We start from the raw sequence: 21,282 nt of genomic DNA, 5'->3' as shown, positions 1-21,282 counted from the left end.
ACTACCGAGCTACCTCTCTGACCTCCCTAACTCTTAACTCCTACTTCTTCAGCAATACTGTTGAAAATGAATCATTTGAGAGCCTCCTAGTCCTCAAATGTCCCTCACCTCAGCGTAACAGCCACCACAGAAAATCCTTTTGTACATTCTCCACATGATTAGTTGCTTTGGCTGGGATATTCAGCCAGTGGCCCCAACTTGTCTAGTAATATCTGAAATTAAAAATGAAAAGAAAAAAAACAAGTTTCTTCTCCTGCCAATATGCTCATTATAAGACTATTTCAATAGACGTTTAATTAAGAGGAAGCAATACAATAAACAGTACCATCAAAAGAAGAGTGGAAACAGTGATTCTGACTCTTGCCAAACTCTGAAAACCCCCTATGTGCATGTTTTCCCACCTCCCTGTAGTAATCTTTGGGGCAGTCTGCCTGGCTTGGCTCCCCCACTAACTTCTGTTAGGGATTCTCTCATGGCACTCTTGGCTCTCTCCTTCTCTAGGCATTTCCCTAGGGAATCCATCTTCAACCATTTAACATGTCTGAGAGAGCCAGGCTACATACGGACTAAACTGTGTGGGCCTGAGAAACCTGCCCTTCAAAGACCCTCATAGAAGGTCAGATAGCAAAGAGTCCTCCATTCTTTGATTCATGCAACCCCAGTGGACTTTTCATCCATTGAAGGTTATTCCCATTGTTACCTGGTAGAGTTCTGCAACACCGGGTGGCCTCTATCGGCTCTGTGTTAGGTTTCTGGGTTCTCACTTATACTTCTTGGATACCATCCCCTCGTAAGTATTCGCTCTACCACTGATCTTGACTCTTCTTTTTCCAGATGTACTGGCTGGTTTCATGACAACTTGACAGAAGCTAGAGTCATCAGAGAGAAAGAAGCCTCAGTTGAGGAAATGCCTCCATAAGACCCAGGTATAAGACATTTTCTTAATTAGTGATCAATGGGAGAGGGTCCAACCCATTGTAGGTGGAGCCATCCCTGGGCCGGTGGTCCTGGGTTCTATAAGAAGGTGAGCTGAAGAAGCCATGAGGAGCAAGCCAGTAAGCAGCTTCCCTCATGGCCTCCACATCAGCTCCTGCCTCCAGGTTCCTGCCCTGTTTGAGTTCCTGTCCTGACTCTCTTCAGTGATGAACGGCAGTGCTGAGCCATAAGCCTTATAAACCCTTTCCTCCCCAACCTGCTTATTTGGTCAAGGTGTTTCACTGCAGCAACAGAAACCCTAAGACACAAAACATTGTGCAGATTTTCTCCCATGTGTGCTGTTGGAATGAGAATGGCCCCATGGGCTGCTAGATGTGAATGCTTACTTCCCAGAGTGGTGGACTGTTTAGGAAGGATTAGGATTTGTGGCCTTGTTGGAGGTTGTCTGTCACTGTGGCGCTCTCTCTCTCTCTCTCTCTCTCTCTCTCTCTCTCTCTCTCTCTCTCTCTCTGTCTGTCTCTCTCTCCCCCCCTTGTCTCCTGCTCCAGTGTCATGCCTGCCTGCTGCCATGTCCCCTGCTATGATAGTTATGAGCAAGACCCCAGGCCCCAATAAATTATTTCTTTATAAGCTGCCTTGATCATGGTGTCCTAGCACAGCAATGGAAAAGTAATTCAAACACCACCCAAACCAACCAATCTAGAAAAGAGCCATTAGAGCCATTGCATTGCTCCATCCCTGTATCTCTATTCCAGTTTTTCTTAGGACCCCATTCTAGTCTGCTCAAATGTCCGCTATCATAGGCCAGGTAGAAGGACAAAGACAATGGGAGATATCTATTTATTCTCTGCATGTTGATTTTTCCTGTTGTGCATTATGTGTGAATGATACTCAGTTGCCCTGGCTACTTGCTTATCTATCTATCTATCTATCTATCTATCTATCTATCTATCTTTATATCTTTATATATGTTCACCTGGGCTACCCTCACATACCCCAGCAATTCCACCACCAACCCTAATATGTCAGTGTAATGAAATCCTTTTCCTAAGAATTATATTTAGTTTCCAGAGCATTCTCAGACTTCATTCATTTTCTGTGCCCTGGCAGTGAGGATCAGTGGCTAATTTGTCATCCCACTGAAACACCTTGTTGACATTAAATCACATACACTTTTCCCATCAAGAAATATCTCTCTAAACTTGAGCTTGCTCTGTCCAAACATCCAAAGGCCACATTCTCCAACAATCATCTTGTTTATCATGGGGCAGATCTCATAACTTCTAACACCACATTGCCTGCAATCCTTTATGCTAGTTCCTCTCCTGCTCTTCTTGTCCTCTGTAGAATTCAGTTCTACAGACACCACCATTGCCTGTTCCTGATGTTTCCCTCCCTCACATCTGTACATTGTTTCCTTTCACAGCCCCTGACTTCTCTCCCAAATAGCCTCTTGTATCTCACTTAGAAAACCAGTTATTTCAGTTAAGAAAACTAATTTTCAAAGCCACCATTAAGATATTCAGAACAAATATCATGGGTTTAGGCAAACAACAAACTATTTAGATAAGGGACCTCTGGGCTGAGGCCTGCCTCAGTTTCCCTAACAGCAAAGTAATGGTTGCAACAAAGTTATTCTTTCTCATTCCAGTTGTAAGACATTTTAGTAAAGGGTGCACACTCAAAGCAAAGTAGGCATAGCTTAGAAATTCCAGCTGAGATGAGGACCAAAGTGACAAGAGCAATTGACACAAGTAAGTAAGGCATGGAAACTAAGGTAATTAAAGAGCATCTAGAGAGAGTGGCAAGCACCAGGTTAGGAGACAGAGCAGCGGAAGGCCACGCATGGCCAGCTAGCAAAATTAAGTGAGTAGAATCCAGTAGTTCACAGAAGTTCCAGGGAGGCCAAGTTTTATTAAGTGAAGGCTGTAGAAAACATTTGGAAACTTAGGTGTCAGACCACAAGGATGCTGTAGGCTGGCTAAGTCATGCTTCAAGAAAGAGGATTCTGGTGACCTGGGCTGCTGAGATCCTATGTCTTATCAACAACAAATCTTAGACCATTGAAGTTCACTCATGGTCAAGGTGAGAGAGACAACAGAGTCCATACTGTGTGGACAGAGGCTGGGTGGGGGGTATAATAGGGGAAAAAGAGGGATCCCAGCATCTCCCTGACATGGGTGGGTCTTACTGAGGGTCACACACGGGCTAATGATAAATTTTAATCTTTTAATGCAACATTGAAGTTTTGTGAGTTAAATCAGTTGACTAGGGTTCTCTGTGTGTTTGGCTAGTGTTTGTTCCCAGAACAGGTGACTGTCTCTCATGTCCCGTGACCACAAGCATCTGTTTTCTTCTTGCCAGTTGATCTGTAAATGCTAATGCCAGAGTACCTGGAGCATGGGGTAAATAGTAACCATCAGGGTCTTACCAAGGCTGGGGGAATGCAAGGAGACTTGGCTCCATACGTGTGCCCCTGTGTACAGAGGAAAAGACAGTGGCTTACCCTGCGTGTTAGTGGACGTCCTTAGTCTTCCACTCTCTGCATGTTGGTAGACAGAGTGCAACCTCCTCAATGCCGTATAAGCACCGTGGTGAAACACAAGCAAGAGCAAAAGAAAATGAACAGATGAGGAGTTGCCAGCAAAACATTCAGAGTCCTGTTGAGAAAAATCCAGGGCAGTAAATAATAATCATGGTAGGCATGGAGAGTTAGCAACTGTATTAATATGTTAATACTTATTTGATTATCTTATCAATCCTGACATCTCCTGCACAGTGCACTGAAGAGACTATCATAGGAAAGAAGTTCAGGTGTCCCATTCCCAGCTGTGTCTCTTTCTCAGCCTCTTACCAGTGCTGTAAGGAATGTGACTAGACAGGCCACATCTACTCTTGAACAGTACCAGATTGCAACCTGTGTGGGACTCTAAGTGAGACCCACCCTTGTCAGGGAGAAGCCTGGATCCCTCTCCTCCCCTTAAACACCCCTTCCCAGAAAAGGGTGCTTCACATTTCCTAATTAGGCTATATTCAGTGTCTACAGGATTGGTGATGAATGAGATACTGAAGTGTAATTACAACCCACATTATTCATGTCCCAGGAATGCGCAGCCGAAGCTGCCTGCTAGCTCTGACAGAAGACAATAGTGTGGTTGACAAGCTGCCCTCTTACGTTGCAGATTCGGATCCAAACTACTTCCTTGTGCTATGTCATGAAGGCAAAAGAGGTATCTCGAGAGATGGAATAAACCTGTAAATTCCAGTCTCTCTGTTGTGTGTAACTCATTGTGTCTTACACAGACCTGTTGGAATGTCCAGAAATGGGGCCAACTAAAACACCTTTACACCTACCTTGAGATGTAACCTAGAGGCCCAAGTAACCGCACCAAGGATAATTATCTTAATCATATGTGTCCCGCCTGTGCTAAAATATGAAGATAAGTTGTGTCTTCTGAAATGGTTTGCAAATAGGTGAAGTGAAGAGGAGGAGGGGAGAAGGGTGCAGGTGCATTGGAAGTTCAAGATCACCCCTGGCTACGAGACACTGTCAGTAACAAAGCTAGGCAAAGCCCAGTAGCAAATAGCGTAAGGCCCAGACAGCCCAGTGTTATAATGGAGAGATTAACTAAGTCTTAATGAGTCATCAGAGGAGGAATGATTAACTCTAAGGGAGGAGGGCTACCAAAGGGCATGTCTAAGGGTGAGTAAGGGCTTGTGAACGACAGGAGATGGGTGCACATTCTAGAAGCCAATAGATGGGACAGAACTGTAGTAGCACAGAGGAGGGGTAACAGCCAAGTGGGCAGGATCCTAAAACAGAAATGATGTTGCTGCTGAGAGGCAAAGGATAGAGCGGTCAGAGGAAGGACCAGAGGGGAGGCAGGAAAGGATCCCTCGTAAGACAGAAGAACAGATGGTGCAGGATACCGCCATAACACACTGTTTGGAACATGACGGTGTGCAGATGAGGTTGTACCAGTAAATGGCCAGGCCCAGACAGACGCTTGTAATCAGTTAAATGCTGGATATGCTATCCTAATGGCTGTGAGAAGCTATCTAAGATGTTCTCATCTGTTTGACTTGATGACTAACTGGACCTTAGAAGAATATAAATGAAAGACGTGGGTAAAACATTATGAGGATTTTAACCAAAGGTGTAATTAGGTGTGACTAACAGATAAATAGCTTCATATGATCCCCTGAGTACGTTTTATTAAGCAGCAGAGGAAAATTGAGTAATTATATCTGCTTGGCATTATTAATTTCCAATGATTGCTCTCTCTTGTTTCATTATTTATGTGAGACTCTTTCTTTATCAGTTATGAGTTCCTTGAGGAAAGATCAGCAAGGCCCACGTTTAGTTCATCTTTCTGTTGTCCACAGTTCCCAGGGAAGGCCTTGCACATCTCAACCATTCTGTAAGTATGAGACTAAACGGAAAACCCTGGAACTGTGTGTGTGGGTTGTGAATGCCAGCGTTCTGCCAGGGGAAAAGCCTGCTACTCCTAGGTGGCAAAAGGTTGCTTTTTCTTTTTGTGCATAAGATGCTTGGGATGCACAGAGCTTTCAGGGTTACCCTGTCCCCCATCTCCTCAGAGATAACAAGGACGTGAGTCTATATAACTCCCAAGTAGATTGGCAAACGTTTAACATGATGTGAACTCAGAAACCAGTCACCCAAAGAGCCACACAGTGGCCAATACTGGGCCAAAGGGAACGGGAGTCGCCTGCCAAAGATCTGACAAATACCGTCCTATTTATGGGCAGGTAAGGGGGCGGGTTCACCGGAACCCTCTAATGCATTGGTTCTTGGCCTTCCTAATGCTGCGACACTTTCAGTCCCGCATGTTGTGCTAACCCCAACCATAAAATTATTTTCGTTGCTGCTTCATAACTGTAATGTTGCAACTGTTAGGAATTATAATGTAGATTTCTGGCAGGCAAGACAGCTGATATGTGACTCCTGTGAAAGGGACCCATAGGTTGAGAGTCTCTTCTATGTCCAGTGTTTCCAGTTCAGTCGTGTTTTGTATACTGAAGCTATATACCAATACAGATGAGCTGATTTTGTTAGTGGAGACTTCACGTCTCATTCCATGTGGCCACTCTTTTCATCAGTACGGGAGCAACAATACGGAGTCTCAGGCTGGAGAGATGGCTCAGCAATTAAGAGTCTTTCCAGAGGTCTTGAATTTGGTTCGCAGCACCTCTGTCACATGACTTAACAAATTCCTTTAACTCCAGCTCCAGACAATTCTATGCCTTCATATGTACATGTATATGCCCATTGTATATGTCCATTGTACGTGACACTGTGCTAGACAAGGATGTTTCATACAGGTGTATGTTATTCACTGAGTATGTTATACATCTCCCGCCCTCCATCCTTCCTTTCTCCCTCCTCACACCTGTTCTCCAGACAGTTACACCTCGACTTTCATGTCACACTTATGTACCCAAGTTCTTATTGCATTTACATAAAACCTGGCGACCACATGTAAGGGAAAGAAGACTCCATTTGTCTCTCTGCAAGTGGCTTGGTTTGTTTAACATGATTAGCTCAGTTGCCTCCGTTTTCCTGCAAGTGGAACTCCATCCTTCTTAGTGACTGAAAATAATTCCATTGTGTATATGTGTCATCCTTTCTTTCTTTTCTCTCCTTTATCGTTGCTTTTTTTTGTTTGCTTGTGTTTTTTTTTTTTGAGGCAGGGTTTCTCTCTCTAGCCCTGGCTGTCCTGGAACTCACTCTGTAGACCAGGCTGGCCTTGAACTCACAGAGATCCGCCTGCCTCTGCCTCCCGAGTGTGGGATTAAAGGTGCCCATCACTACTGCCAGCCGCCACCTTTTCTTTATCCATCCCTCTGTTGTTGGACTCCAAGGCTGGTCTATAACTTAGCTATTGTGAATTGATGTCTAAGTGTCCCTGTGGTGTGCTGATTTGGAGTGGTGTACATGGGTTTTTCACAGAATCTGACTTTCATAGTGGCTGGACTATTTTACATCCCCATTAGCACTACATTCCTTACCAACATTTTTTTAAAAAGAAAAATTTCTTAAATAATTTTGGATTTGCAAATAAACTATGAGATAATACACTATTCTCACCTGTTAACATTTTACATCAACATTATCTACTCGTATCAATTGATGAACCAATATTAAAATACTGTTTTAAATATTTTACTTCATTTTAAAGTGTCTGTGTGCGTGCGTGCTTGCGTGCGTGCGTGCGTGCGTGTGTGTGTGTGTGTGTGTGTGTGTGTGTGTGTGTGTGTGTGGTGTGCCCTGGTGCCCTCATGATCACTGGAACTAGAATTATAAGAGTTGTGAGCAATGGTGTGAGGAACCAAATTCTAGTCCTGGGAATCAAACTCAGGTCCTCTGCAACAGCAGTATGTATGTGCTCTTAACCCCTGAGCCCACCTTGCCAAACATGAAGTGCTATTTTAATTCAAGTCCTCACTTTATCCAAGCTTCCTCACACAGTGTCTGCCAACATCTTGTCTGTGTCTGGATCCCATACAATACACCTGGCTACTTTTACTTATGACTCCTTAGGCTAGTATTTGCAGTACCAATTTCTAAAATTGTCTTGGGTTTTGATGATCTAGATGGTCTGTTTGGAGACAGAGTAACCTGACTGACCTTGAGTTCAGCTCATTCCTCAGTGTTTTGGGCTTGCATCTCCACACCTGGCATTCTCCACAGACTTCGAAGCAAAATTTCCCTCAATTAGAAACTATCTGATTTTTTTTCATTATTGGATGGACACCATGCATTTGAAAGGTATAGATCACAGAGATAAAGCAAATACTGAGGGCATCACACAAAGGCTGCCATGAGCAACCTGAATTGTGACTACTGATGTTGATCTCTGTCTTCTGTCCAGGTTACTGTTTATTAGATTTCTCTACTGCCCCTCCCCTTCATAGTGTGTTCTCTGAATGAAGTCACACAGTTCAGCCTGCAATGAAATAGCAAGGATTTATGATCTTCTTCAATGACTAAGTAGCTACATGACCAATTTGACACTATGAGCTGTGCCCCGTTTGATTATTTACTCATCCACACGGTCTCATGGATATCTATTTTATATGTTCTGGGTTATAACTCAAGTCTACTTTATGATGCTGCTCAATTTTTTCTAGAATTGACCACGGGGAGCTTTCTATCAACTCCTATGTTCCTTTCACATAGTCATGGTGTTTTGCAGGAGCCTTTTTATTCCTAGAACTACAAGATACTCAAGGCTCATCCTATATATTCCATCAGTCCCTCCAAGAACCATTCATTTATTTAAGGAGCCCTGACTGGCTCTTTTATTGGACAATGGTGTTAAATACCAAGATCTTGGGTGTGCTTCTTGCAGACGTGATACTATGGCTTCTAGGCTCATCCCCATGTTTGTATGTCCATGCTGACATGCGTCCATGTTAACCTACATGCATAGTCATAGGTCTGTAAAAATTCCTATTTGTAATCACTGGCATCTATATTATGCTAAATATATATATGTGCTAAACATTTCAGCTCCTGCCCACAGAGCTAAATCTTGAAAGCCTGCACCCTTCCCCTCCTATGATGGAGACTCAGGCTTCCACCTCCAACTCTCTATTTTCTCAGCTGATTAACTCCAGTGTAGTTTATAGCACTTTCGTAATTGTTAGCCCCCACCCCATAGAAAACAATGTGATAAACTAGCATGCCTTTAATCTTACAGACCCATTCAATTCCAGATTCACTTAACACTTTCCCACACTCACTTCTGTGAAGTTGTTTTGTCATTTATCCTACAGGTAGACTGTTTTGTCACATTTTCTACTACAACCTGAGGTCCTCCAACCTCCCAAGTGACTTGTAAATCTTGCATAAAGTTCGTCTTTATTCTTTAAAGTTCTCCATGCTTTAACAAGTGCATAGTCTCATGTATCTAACCTGATAATAACAAAAAGAAATTTCACTGTGTTGATGAAGTTTGTGTGTGTGGAGGGGGGTGTTCCTATCCAAATGTTTCTCTTCACTGGAGTCCCTAGAAACCACTTATTTTTCAGCCTGTCTATAAGAGTTTTGCCTTTTCAGAATGTCATGTAAAGTGCCTGATAAGGTATGTAGCCTTCAGTCCTGGCTTCTTTCACTAAACAACAGGTACATCAAGATTCATCTGGGCTTTTGTGTGATTTGATAACCTTTCTGCTGTATGGCTGTAGCACAATTTGTATCACACACCTGGGGCTAGTTACAAGCCAAGCTGTTATATGCATTCTGATGTTGGTCTTTGTGTGGTTCTTGACTTCATTGGTAGTATAAGGTCTGGTGGTGATACTGTGTTTAACTCTGTAAAGACCAGCCCTGCTGTTCTCTCAAGTGGCAATTACCATTTTGACTTCACATATTCAGTGAGTGAGAGTTTCTATTATCCTCAAAGTTCTCTGGACCCTTAATAGTATGTGTGCACTTGTGGGGTGCGGTGTTGGATGAGAAGGGGGTAGTCAATTTAATTGGTGTTTGAACACTGTTTGAAATACTACAACCTTGTCAGTGAAGTTAGACCCTAAGCACAAGTCTCGAGTCACTGCCACAAAGCATTCTAGACAGGAGGAAGTAGCCTGGGCTAAAGCAGAAAGGGCGGTTCTCTAGGGCCCTCTCGGAGGCAGGCTGTGGGCTGTAGAAACCTTTACCTTGAATCTTCCCTTTGAGTGACGTTTCCATGTTCATCATTCTCAAATGAAAGGATGGTGATGTCAGAAGAGGGGGGGAGGGGGGAGAGAGAGAGAGAGAGAGAGAGAGAGAGAGAGAGAGAGAGAGAGAGAGTTTTACAGTGATTTTCACTTGAAAGGATAGGAAAGGTGGGTTTTTAAATTTCATTTGTTTGCTCGTTTTGTGAGTGTGTATGCAGTCAGAAGCCTCCTCCCACCAAGAGAGCACCACTCCAAACTGTCCATAATGGCCTGTGGCAGTGACTCAAGGGGCGATCTATCCCTGGCCTGGGGGGACTAGGCCAAGAGATCCTGAGTCTACAAAAGGAGAGCCTGACAGAGAGGGTGGCTGAGTGTGGATAGTTGGTTTGCGTTGGAAAGGCAGACCATAAGGCAAGTGCTTCCCTGCATCAAGGAATTTGCTACGCGAGGGAGAGACCTGCCCCTTCCAAAGTCAGCAAGGCTCAAAAGGTTAGAGCTCCCTTCTTTGCATGAATTTGGTTGTTGGGTCTATTTTGATAATGAGGCAGCTTGGCCTTCCTTGTTTCTGAAATCTAAGCTACAAAACCCCTCCCGCCATGGTTGGGACACCCCCTCCTTCACGGCCTGCTAAGGTGTGGTTGAGTCTGGTATGGATGGCTGCGGTGCACCTGTTCTGGCCTTCAGGCTTCACAAAGCACATTGAAGCACCTGTTGTGTGACCTTTTGTGACCTCTCTGGAGATGGAAGATTTGTCCTGCATTGTTACTGCTATTTTAATGTCTCTCAGATCTTCCTGCGTGCCGGAGAATCTAAATGTTTACAGATGCCCTATCTGTTAATCACTGAGTGGTCTATGTTCTGTTTCTCTTTTCTCTACTATGGTTGAGGTGCTAGACTTTCCCTCCCTGGTTAACATATCCCATAATAGGAAGTGTTCCCAGAGACAAGGAGGTGAAGGGGGTAAAATAGATGTGAACGTTTGAAAATAAGGCAATCTCATTCACCTTCACATCACCTTCAAAACATGTGCTGTAATAACCTCCCCACACTAGGCCACCCTTACAGATGAAAGTGAAGCTGAGAGAGCTGAGGTATAGTGACCCCAGGTCACAAGGCCTGCTGGTGGAGAGCCCGGGACTCAACCTGACTTCACAGCATGTGTTTTTCTGGGAACCATGACTTTCCCACAGTCATAACTCAGGGCACTTTCCCATCCTAATCTTTTTTTTTTTTAGAGACAGGGTTTCTCTGTATTGTTTTGGAGGCTGTCCTGGAACTAGCTCTGCAGACCAGGCTGGCCTCGAACTCACAGAGATCCACCTGCCTCTGCCTCCCGAGTGCTGGCATTAAAGGCATGGGCCACCAAAGTCCCATATCTTAATCTTTATGAAAGCTCCATTTCAAATAAAAGCAGCATCATTTTGGGGGGAAAAAAAACTAGGACTTCTATATTAGGGATATAAAACTGGATGATCTAGCGGGGAAACGTGTTATTGTTTCGCTTTGCATTCCTATAATGAAATACTTAAGATTATTAGCTTTAGTTTTTAAACTTTTAGTTTTTGTTATTATTATTGTATGTATGCTGTAGCACATGTACGGAAGTCAAAGGACAATCTTCAGGAGTTGGTTCTCTCCAATGAGGTCATCATGTTTACATAGCCAGTGTCTTTATACTCTAAGACATCTTGCCAGCCCCTGAGATAGTTAGGTTTAAGAGAACAGGGTTATTGCTTAATAGTGAAGGTTCTGGACCAGTTGCCTTTGGTCTGTGGTTAATGGAACCAATAGCAATGGTTGAGGGTGTATGATGGAAAAACAATGTGTCTCACACTTCCCATGGGCATTTCTCAATGACAAGGCCCAGGTCTGAAGATCTACAGCACCTGTCAGTATTGTAACCCCTGCGTACAAACCTTGCAACACATGGACCTTTGGGGGTCAGTGACATCCAAATAGCAATCGGTAACTTTCTTTGGAGCTTCAGATCCCCCCCTCACCCCGCCTTAAAATGTGAGCCAAGACTAGTTGACTTTTAAGGTTCCGTGAAGCTTTGATGATCTTTGGATAATCAGATGCACCTACATTTTTTGCTTTCAGGACTAGAAACATTGGAGGAAAGCCAGGCGAGTCCCTCGTCTGGTAATCATCGTAGCTTGTGTTTTTCTGGCAATATTTGTCTTTAAGTTCTGTAAACTCTATGGACTATGAGTAAGCAGAAGACCAGCTTTTATTAACTTGAAAACACATAGACTAGAAATACCTACTATGGAAAGCCACCATCTGTCAAGCTGCCTGGGCTCACAAGAGCAAGTCTAGAGGTCCACTCCATTCAGGCACCCCACTGGCTACCTTGTTGGTTACCCATAAGCTTGGTAAATAGCCTCAGGGTGCCAGCAAACTGCAAATCTACCTTGTTCTTGAACATGGCTATTATTTCAGGCCTCTGAACAGCCATTGTTTTCTGGCTGTTAGTTTTAGAGTTGCATTTGTATATCCATACTTTGCATCTCTGTTTAATTACACTGCCATAGCAAAACAACACTGGGAATTTTGTAAGACTAGATGACTTAAAGTATGTGAAAACTATTTCCTCAGAAGCTGCAAGCCTAAGATTAGCAGGGCCCGTTTCTCCTTCTTGGCTTGAAGACAGCGCTTTGTCCCTGGTGTCTCCTTGTGTTTTCAAAGTTTCTGTAATGAGAATGGCAGTCAGACTGATTCTAGTTGACTTAGATGATCTCACCTAGCCTTGATTATCTCACTTATCATCTTCTAATATGGCCATTCTGGTATCTAGAGGGTTAGAACTCTAACACATGAGGACAATGATTCAATTCATCCTACAACAATGTTGGCATCCCCTTGATTCTTTTAAGCCCTCCTCAAATACATTTTCCTTTCAGTGAGGCTGAACCTTAACAAGTTGGAATCTCTCCTTTGTTATAACTCCTTTACCCAAGTCTACTAACTTAACAAAGACCCTAATAGAAAGTTGATTATTTCAATGACTGAGAAACAATGTTGCTTAATAAGTAACATCCTCTGTATTTCTCTCTGCATCGGCTCACATCGGCTCACATGATTTTTTTTGTCCTTTTGTTTGAAGATAAAGAATATAGGAACATAAGTCAAATGGAGAATTCAGTTACACACACACACACACACACACACGTGCACACATGAGAGAGAGAGAGAGAGAGAGAGAGAGAGAGAGAGAGAGAGAGAGAGAGATTTTAGAGCCACTATGTAAAAGATAAGAATCTAGGGAAGTGAGAGCTCAGGTGATGAGGAGAGGAAGAAGGTGACAAAGGAGGAGGACACAGGAGGACAGAGATGAAACTCATCCCCACCATTCTGCTAGGAGTCCTCTTGCTCCATGAAACTCACTAATGGAGTCCTTAGCCCTCATGGACACTTTCTGTGTCTCGGCATCCTGCCTGGTTGTGAAGATGCCTACCACATGCGGTGCCCTCAAACCTGCATGATAGAAAGTTCAGGAATCACCCCATATTAATCGAAGCACTCTTATTCCTCTATCCAAAACTAATATCTCCATTGCAGATCATCTCAAAGTGGTCTCAGCTGTTGCCTTTGGAGTCTGTCTGAGTCTGTTTGGTTTGGTAAACCAAAGAACTATTCTAGATACTGGGTCCAGGCTTACAGAAACCGTTCCTCTCAGTTATGAAGGATGGAAAATCCAACATGAAGACCAAGCTCTGCACTGAGTGGAGGCTGATTCCTGGCTCCCAGGCAGCTGGCTTCACGGTGCTCTCATGTTGCACAGAGGGGCCCGCTTTATGAGCTGTAACCCTGATCACAAGGGCTCAGGCCTGGTGCCCTTAATCACCTTTCACGGGCCCCACCCACCTCCTAACACCATTTCTTCAGGGATTAAAATTCTTAATGTATGAGTTTGGTGACATAAATACTGAGCTCTTAACAGAGCCCAAAAAGTCAGGAAGGAATCTCAGCACACTCTGGTGAGGGGGTGGGGCGCAGAGAGGAGAGAGCTCCTCACCAGAGCACAGCAGGGACAGCTGCTCCTGGAATGAGCCGCACAGGTCCCACTTACAATTCCATTTCTATAGGAGAAACCTTCAAACCACTAACACACAGCCACATGTCATCCTATATTATCCATGCCACACGATTCTACTTTCAGTGCATATTGTCCCTGTCATCAGATAACGTATCAGAATACATGTTCTTGCCAAGTACTCAGGAGGCAGAGGAGGGAGAATCTCTGTGAGTCTACGATCAACATGGTCTACATAGACTTTGTCTTGGGAGGATGAGGAATATATATTGCTATTACGTGTTTGTAAAATGTGGAGCTGATGTTTAATGCATAGTACCTTGCATTAGTGAGTTGTATGCTTGTCTTATCATGGCTTCAAGTTTAAATTGCCCATGAGTAGAAAGTGTGTTCATCTTTGTATCCCTTGGAGTTCCTGTCACTGTGCCCGAAATTCTGGTGTTCAACAAATAGAAGCTGAATGACAATAAGAATATCATAACATGTTCACTAGCAAGCAAATCTGCGCTGTAAATCTTCGGAGTCACGGCATAATGAAATGAATGAATACAACTCTTATCTCTGCTTTCTAGACAGACTCATAATTAGGCACAACAAAGATAAGATTTTTAAAACCCAAGGAAGTCCTAGGTCCTTCTTAGGGACAAAGATTTTCTGTAGGCTCTCAGAGGAACAGTTTACACTTGATGTTACGTGACTCTCACAGCATTTATGGGCTAAGATAAAAAGGAAAGGTTTTCTGTGTATCAGTCAGCTCTCATAGAGGTGCCCAATTTGAAGGTCTCCTGACTCTCAGAAAAGTGCTCTGAGACACAGCCAGAGGCATCTAGATGCCCCAGGAAAGTCTACTTGAAAGCTTTGAGAACATGACTTCTAGATGTAGTCAAGTGCGGTAGGAAGGCAAAAGACATATAGGACAGTCCAAGGGGAGGGCCAGCGCCTGGTAGCCTGGTGGCCTGGTGGCCTGGCACAAAGTGTGCACTCATGAGTGTGGGCTGAAGGTGTGACATGGTTCCCTACCATTGTTAACCAACCTGGTACATCAGTGCTGTCAAGGCCGCGTGCCTACTCTGTTGCCACCTAGAAAGTAAACAGCCAGGTGAAGAATCTGACAACCACTCCAACAAGTATGAGAGATGCATTCAAGAGCCCAGAGAATTAGTGAAGTGAGGGTCTGGCCCCTGAGAGTAAACCACATGAGCACGCCTATCACTGGTGGCTGGCAAGTGTCTCATAGTCACTGGTTTCCAGCAGTGATCAGATTGTGCCCACATCTGCATTTGAAGGTCACAGCCACAAATATTTAAGTATCATTTTCTGTGATATAAATGCCAGGATGGCCCTGTGTATTTTCTATAGTTCATTTCCTGGTTCCTCTGTGTGTTGGGGGAGGGGGGAGGGGGGACCCCAGCTAAGTGACCTGTGATAAACCCTCAGAAGAGGGGCTGTCCTTGGTGCACAGAGATTTCTGACTTGGTAACAAGAAAGATGACTGGCAGCGGAGAGACCTTGGAGACCGCATGCATCCGCAGATGCAAGGATTTGCTTTTCGTGTGTCAGGGAGGTTTACGGGTATGTCTTTTCTGTGCCCAAGGAGGTGGAGGAGAGGAAACACAGGGGATTATCACAGATATCCCCCCTCCTTTCTTCTCATTTCTCCAACAGAAGTGAAATAATGTTTCTTCCTGCTCGCATTGTAGTCATTATCGCAACTCTATATGCACATTTTGTCCGGCACCAAATAAATCCTGTTGAGAAGACAAAAGTCTGGATTTGTAAGCAGGCACACTCAGAGGAAGAACCAGTCGGGACAGAGATCCACATAGAGCAATTGATCACTATCTAGATGACCTGCAGAGAGTCACAAATCTTTCCTGTCATTTGCTCTCGTCAAAGTAGCCTTTCGTTCAACAAATACTTAACCGTGTGCCAGGTATTAGGTACTGGGGAGTTATTTTCTCTTTCAAAAACCGCTTAAATCCCTGCTGTGTGCCAAGTATTGACCAAGGGTTTGGGGTGTAGCAGTGAATAAAACAGGCAGTTTTTCTGTCCTCCTGCAATTTCTGTTCAGATGATGTGGGGCCAGGGGAGACAATAAACAAACTTGCTATTGGTGTATCAGGTGCTAAGTCCTATGGAGAAGCATGAGGAGGTAAAGGGATGAAAAGGGTCAGGACTTTATCTTGGGATGCTTCTGGGGAGTTAACATAAAGCAGAAACCGAAGACAGCTAAGTGGCAAACATGCAGATATCTGGTGAAAGACCTTATCCAGAGATCATGATAGCAATGGTTTACTTATTCTCAAGCTGGGAAAAGCCTTTTAAGTTGCCTCAAATCTCTTCTGGAAAGTGAAAAAGGTTTTATTGTTGTTGAAGTTGTTGTTGTTGAAGTTGTTAGCTTGCAGATTACAGGCCTAAGCACCTTACTACCTGTGGTGGTGTGGAAGAACATGGCCCCCAAGAGGAGTGGCACTATTAGGAGGTGTGGTCTTGTTGGAGTAGGCGTGGCCTTTTTGGAGGAAGTGTGTCACTGTGGGGATGGGCTTTGAGGTCTTTTTCTCAAACTTCCCGAGGTGTGACAGTCACCTTCCTGCTGCCTACAAGATGTAGCGCTCTCTGCTGCAGCACCGCGTCTGCCTGCACGCTGCCATGGTCCTTCACGATCACAATGGACTGAGCCTCTGAACTGTAAGCCAGCCACTCAGAACTAAATGTCTTCTTTATAAGCATTGCCGTGGTCTTGGTGCCTCTATGCAGCATAGTAAAAGACACTACCCACCACAGACAAAACAACCCGAAATGAAGACAGCATGAGATGCACATAAAAGGATTAGTGACAGAGAGTGACAAAGCCACACAAATCTTAGGCGATTCTTGCCATCAGTCTCTGGTCTCCACTAACAATCAGCTAAATCACAGCGTCATCTGTGTCTGAAGGCCTCGTCCACAGATTACTAGACTTGCACGAATGTCTTCAAAGCTCCGGGCAGACTTTCTGCCCTGTTCAAACCTGTACACCAGCCCTGATGTCTACAAGCTAACATAGTCTCAGATATACCGTTTCCTGCTCCGTTTGATTCGATGAAACTCAGGCTCTTAACCCAAAGGTGACCTGAGCCTCTTTATTTACAAGGAAATTGCTGGTTAGAAGGTTTCTTAGTTTTTTTGGCAACTAGTGAAGCCAGTTCATTAACACGGGTTAGTGTAGTTCCTCTCAAGGGCAGTTACAATCAGTGAGCCAAGGGGATCTCTAAGCGGTAGCCAGAGATACACTGAGGAAGTTTTAATCAGGATGGGGATGTAGCTCGGTGACAGAATATGTGCCTAACATGTGCCCTGGGTTTCATCCCAGCACCATCAAATACAAAGTCTCAACCTTCCACTTTCTTACCGCCCCCCCACACATACACACACTTAGATCTCACTTGGAGGATAATAGAGAACATGAGCGCTTCAGTCCAGTCCGAACGTGGCATTTGGGGAGGAAAACCCCAGCTGAGCACACACGAGTACATTTCAGCTTTGCCAGAAGAAAAATAGTTATGCATTATACATGGACTATAAAGACATTCTTTTTTGTGAGCCTTACTTTCAAATGTTTGAATTTTAGAACTTAAAACGTTCCATGTGTTTTGTATTTCTTGTTCGGTTAGACTAAAGAGAAGGGACTGAAATTTCGGTCTCAGCACTCAAGCGGCGTATCCCAGGAATGTTTAATATAATATCCTGTAGTTAGAGTTCATAAACAAGACTTTTAGATTCACTGCTGATTGCTATTAAGGGCTTTTTATTCAACAGATATTACTGATCGCCTACTATGTGCCAGGCCCTGTTTTAGGTACAGAAACTACAAAGTACTTTATGCCATACATTACAGAAATCAGGCCATAACCGAGATTGTAAATATAGATGATGTCATGTCAGGTCATGAAGAAACTATTTTTCCTGCCTTATTCAGGGAAAGGGAATTTGGGTGGGGCTGCTATTTTAGGGGAGGGAAAGCCTCACCCTAGAAGTCTTGGTTGAAAAAAGATCTTAATGAATAGAGAAAGGAGGTTTTGAAGTTTGGGGGGAAGAAGTGTCGAGGGCAGAGAGAGCAGGGCTGGGCTGGTGTAAACTGCAGATCAGCTTGGAGTCTGGTACCATCAAAGCTGGGTGGAAATGCAAGTGGACAGAAACATGAACGCCCACGCGACAGGGATCCTGAGCATCCCGCCTCTCCCTCCCCAGCCCACCCCAGCCAGACTCTCCCACCCCACCCCACCTCAGCCAGCCTCTCCCACCCACCCACCCCACCCCTCCCCACCCCAGCCCACCCCAGACAGCCTCTCCCACCCCAGCCCACCCCAGACAGCCTCCCTCACCCCAGCCCACCCCAGACAGCCTCTTCCACCCCAGCCCACCCCAGACAGCCTCTCCCACCCCAGACAGCCTCTTCCACCCCAGCCCACCCCAGACAGCCTCTCCCACCCCAGACAGCCTCTCCTACCCCAGCCCACCCCAGACAGCCTCTCCCACCCCAGACAGCCTCTCCCACCCCAGACAGCCTCTCTCACCCCAGCCCACCCCAGACAGCCTCCCTCACCCCAGCCCACCCGACAGCCTCTCCCACCCCAGACAGCCTCTCCCACCCCAGCCCACCCCAGACAGCCTCTCCCACCCCAGACAGCCTCTCTCACCCCAGCCCACCCCAGACAGCCTCCCCCACCCCAGCCCACCCCAGCCAGCCTCTCCCTCCCCAGCCCACCCCAGCCAGCCTCCCCCACCCCAGCCCACCCCAGCCAGCCTCTCCCTCCCCAGCCCACCCCAGCCAGCCTCTCCTACCCCAGCCCACCCCAGACAGCCTCTCCCACCCCAGCCAGCCTCTCTCACCCCAGCCCACCCCAGCCAGCCTCCCCCACCCCAGCCCACCCCAGCCAGCCTCTCCCTCCCCAGCCCACCCCAGCCAGCCTCCCCCACCCCAGCCCACCCCAGCCAGCCTCTCCCTCCCCAGCCCACCCCAGCCAGCCTCTCCCACCCCAGCCCACCCCAGCCAGCCTCTCCCTCCCCAGCCCAGCCAGCCTCTCCCACCCCAGCCAGCCTCTCCCACCCCAGCCCATCCCAGCCAGCCTCCCCCACCCCAGCCCACCTCAGCCAGCCTCTCCCACCCCAGGCCTCCCCAGCCCACCTGAGTCTAGTCTGGCTTCATTTGGGGAAAGTTAAAGAGGTGATAAGGAATTGAAAGGAAAAACTGCTATGAACCAGGCAAGGCGGTGCATGCTTGTAATTCCAGCTGAGGCAGGAGGAAGACCTCAAAGTCATTCTTGACTCTGTAGGGTAGTGGTGGCCGGGCTAGGCTACATAAGCATCTGTCTCAAAAAAAAAAAAAAAAAAAAAAAAGAAAAGAAAAGAAAAAGGGGTGCAGGGTGTGGTGGATGCATCTTTAATCCTAGCACTCTGGGGACAGAGGCAGGCAGATCTCTACAGTCTACAGTTCTAGACCAGGCTGGCCTATATATCCAGTCCCAGGTCAGCCAAGGCTACATAAAAATCACACTCTGTTGTGAGCAGGTGTGGACAGCCCCTGCCTGTATATACTGTCATGCCGTCCTGTGTGTCTTATGCAGATGGTGTGGGGGACACGTCCCATACTCTGCTCTTCTCTAAAGTCAGAACTAAGAAAAAGACTAGTCCATTGGTCCTGTGTGCTATAGTTATTAGTCACAGGCTTCCAAGATTCCCATTGATTTTTTTCAAGGCTTAACACATTCCTAAATTCTCACACTCCTCAATCTTCCCAAAGCAAAGTTTTCCTTCCTCTTTAGCAGGAAAGCCTCCCAACTGTAACTTCTAAGCCCACCACACGAAACCTAAAAGCTGACATAACCGGGTCAGGAAATGAACTCATATGGAAGGAAAATTCACAACATGAGGTGTTCAGCACAAATAACAGAGAAGCCAGGATAAATCAGACCAGTGTCACCAGATGCTCGAAGAGGTAGGCTATCCACGTACTGTTTAGGGCTTGGGGTAAAATGTGTGTGTGTGTGTGTGTGTGTGTGTGTGTGTGTGTGTGTGTATGAGAGAGAGAGAGAGAGAGAGAGAGAGAGAGAGAGAGAGAGAGAGAGAGAGAGAGAGAGAGAGAGCATTGAGAAGGACAGAACAGCACCCAAGAGTGAAAAATGGAGTTTTGGAATAAAAGTCCTAACCTCTAGCCACCTGCCACCCTATGTTTGCAGAAACTGTAAAAGAAATTATTTACTTAGACATGTGGAAATAGGCTGCTTTGAACAGCAGCTAACAATAGAACAAATGGAAAAAGAAATCACACATAGGACATATGTCTAAGGAATGTCTTTATGTGTGCAAAAGGATTTTTTCATTTGGTATTTCATAAATGTATATACATGCATATTTGTACTTTTTAAAATACCATATGTAATGGAAGCCGTGCATAAATATTTATAAAAACACCTTTATCCAACTAGGCCAGTAACATTTAATATTTTTCAATAAATTCATATATAAAATATATACATTAGTGCCAAATGGAACATATATTTTGAAATATGAACCCCTGAGGAATCTGCAATGGAACCCAGGTATCTGCTAAGGGAAACTTCGGAGAAGTTGAAGAAAGGAAACAATGCGGGGTCCCTTATCTTCACCGACTGTTTTGCTTGTCAAAATTCTGGTATCACTTCTGCAGTTTTATATTTGACTTCCGACCTCAGGGCCATTTAACCTGCCAACTATTATTTTGAGGCTTTTTAACACTCCACCCAAGTATTTCTGCTTTCCCGAACCGTTGTGTCCGCTTCCTTTTCAACTTCACCTTAACATCCAGCGTAGTTTATGACTTGGGCTTAACGTGCACCCGAGTCTAAGGTTTCAGAGCGATGGGGCTGGGGAAGGGGGGACGACACCCCTAAGATGACCTGAAACCTACACTGCTCTGGAAGCCAGGAGCTCCGCTTTGTGCCAGGATTTCCAGGCAACCTGAGAGTCCCAGGGTTGGAGCCAGGCCGGGAGCGTGAGACTCCTCCGGGTTCCAGGTCCTTTTCCAGGTCAACCAAGCCGGCGGGGACCTCACGGCCGGAAAACGCCACCTTTTCCTGTCTCCTACCGGGCTGACGGAGGAAGAGGGAAGAGGCGGCGGCCGGTTAAGACAATTAACATTAATTCTCTGGGTTCCCACTGAGGTTCCCACAGAGGGGCGGGACATCCCTAAGCCCCGGCCCGGTGACCGACAGGCGCAGGTGTCGCCACGGGCGGAATTTACGGTGCGGAGCCGCAGCAGCTGCGCCCCTTGCGCCGTGGCGCAGAGCCGCCACCCGCTTCTGCAGCTTTCGGTCAATCCCTGGGAGACCTGGAGGCGGAGGACAGGAAAAACCTGCCGCGTCTGCGTTTCTCCTGGTCCCTCAGGGTCTCTGCCTCCAGCCCCGCGTCGCCTGCGCGCCAGATCCGCGCTCCGGGTTTTGGCGACAGCTTACGAGGGGAGCGAGCCTCACATTGACAGCCCGCGACCCTCCCCGTCCCTCCCCGGAGCTACAGCAGCTTCGAGGGTCCCCGGGGGGAGCTGCGGCCGTGCCTCGGCGGCCGGCGAAGCGGTCAGGTGTCCCTTCCTCGCCGCAGGTCCCCTCCCTCTG

Source organism: Mesocricetus auratus, unplaced genomic scaffold, assembly GCF_017639785.1.
Source record: "Mesocricetus auratus isolate SY011 unplaced genomic scaffold, BCM_Maur_2.0 Super-Scaffold_100024, whole genome shotgun sequence".
In the NCBI taxonomy this organism is placed as follows: Eukaryota; Metazoa; Chordata; class Mammalia; order Rodentia; family Cricetidae; genus Mesocricetus; species Mesocricetus auratus.
The sequence above is the reverse complement of the archived record's forward strand: the minus strand, read 5'-3'. Positions refer to the sequence as shown.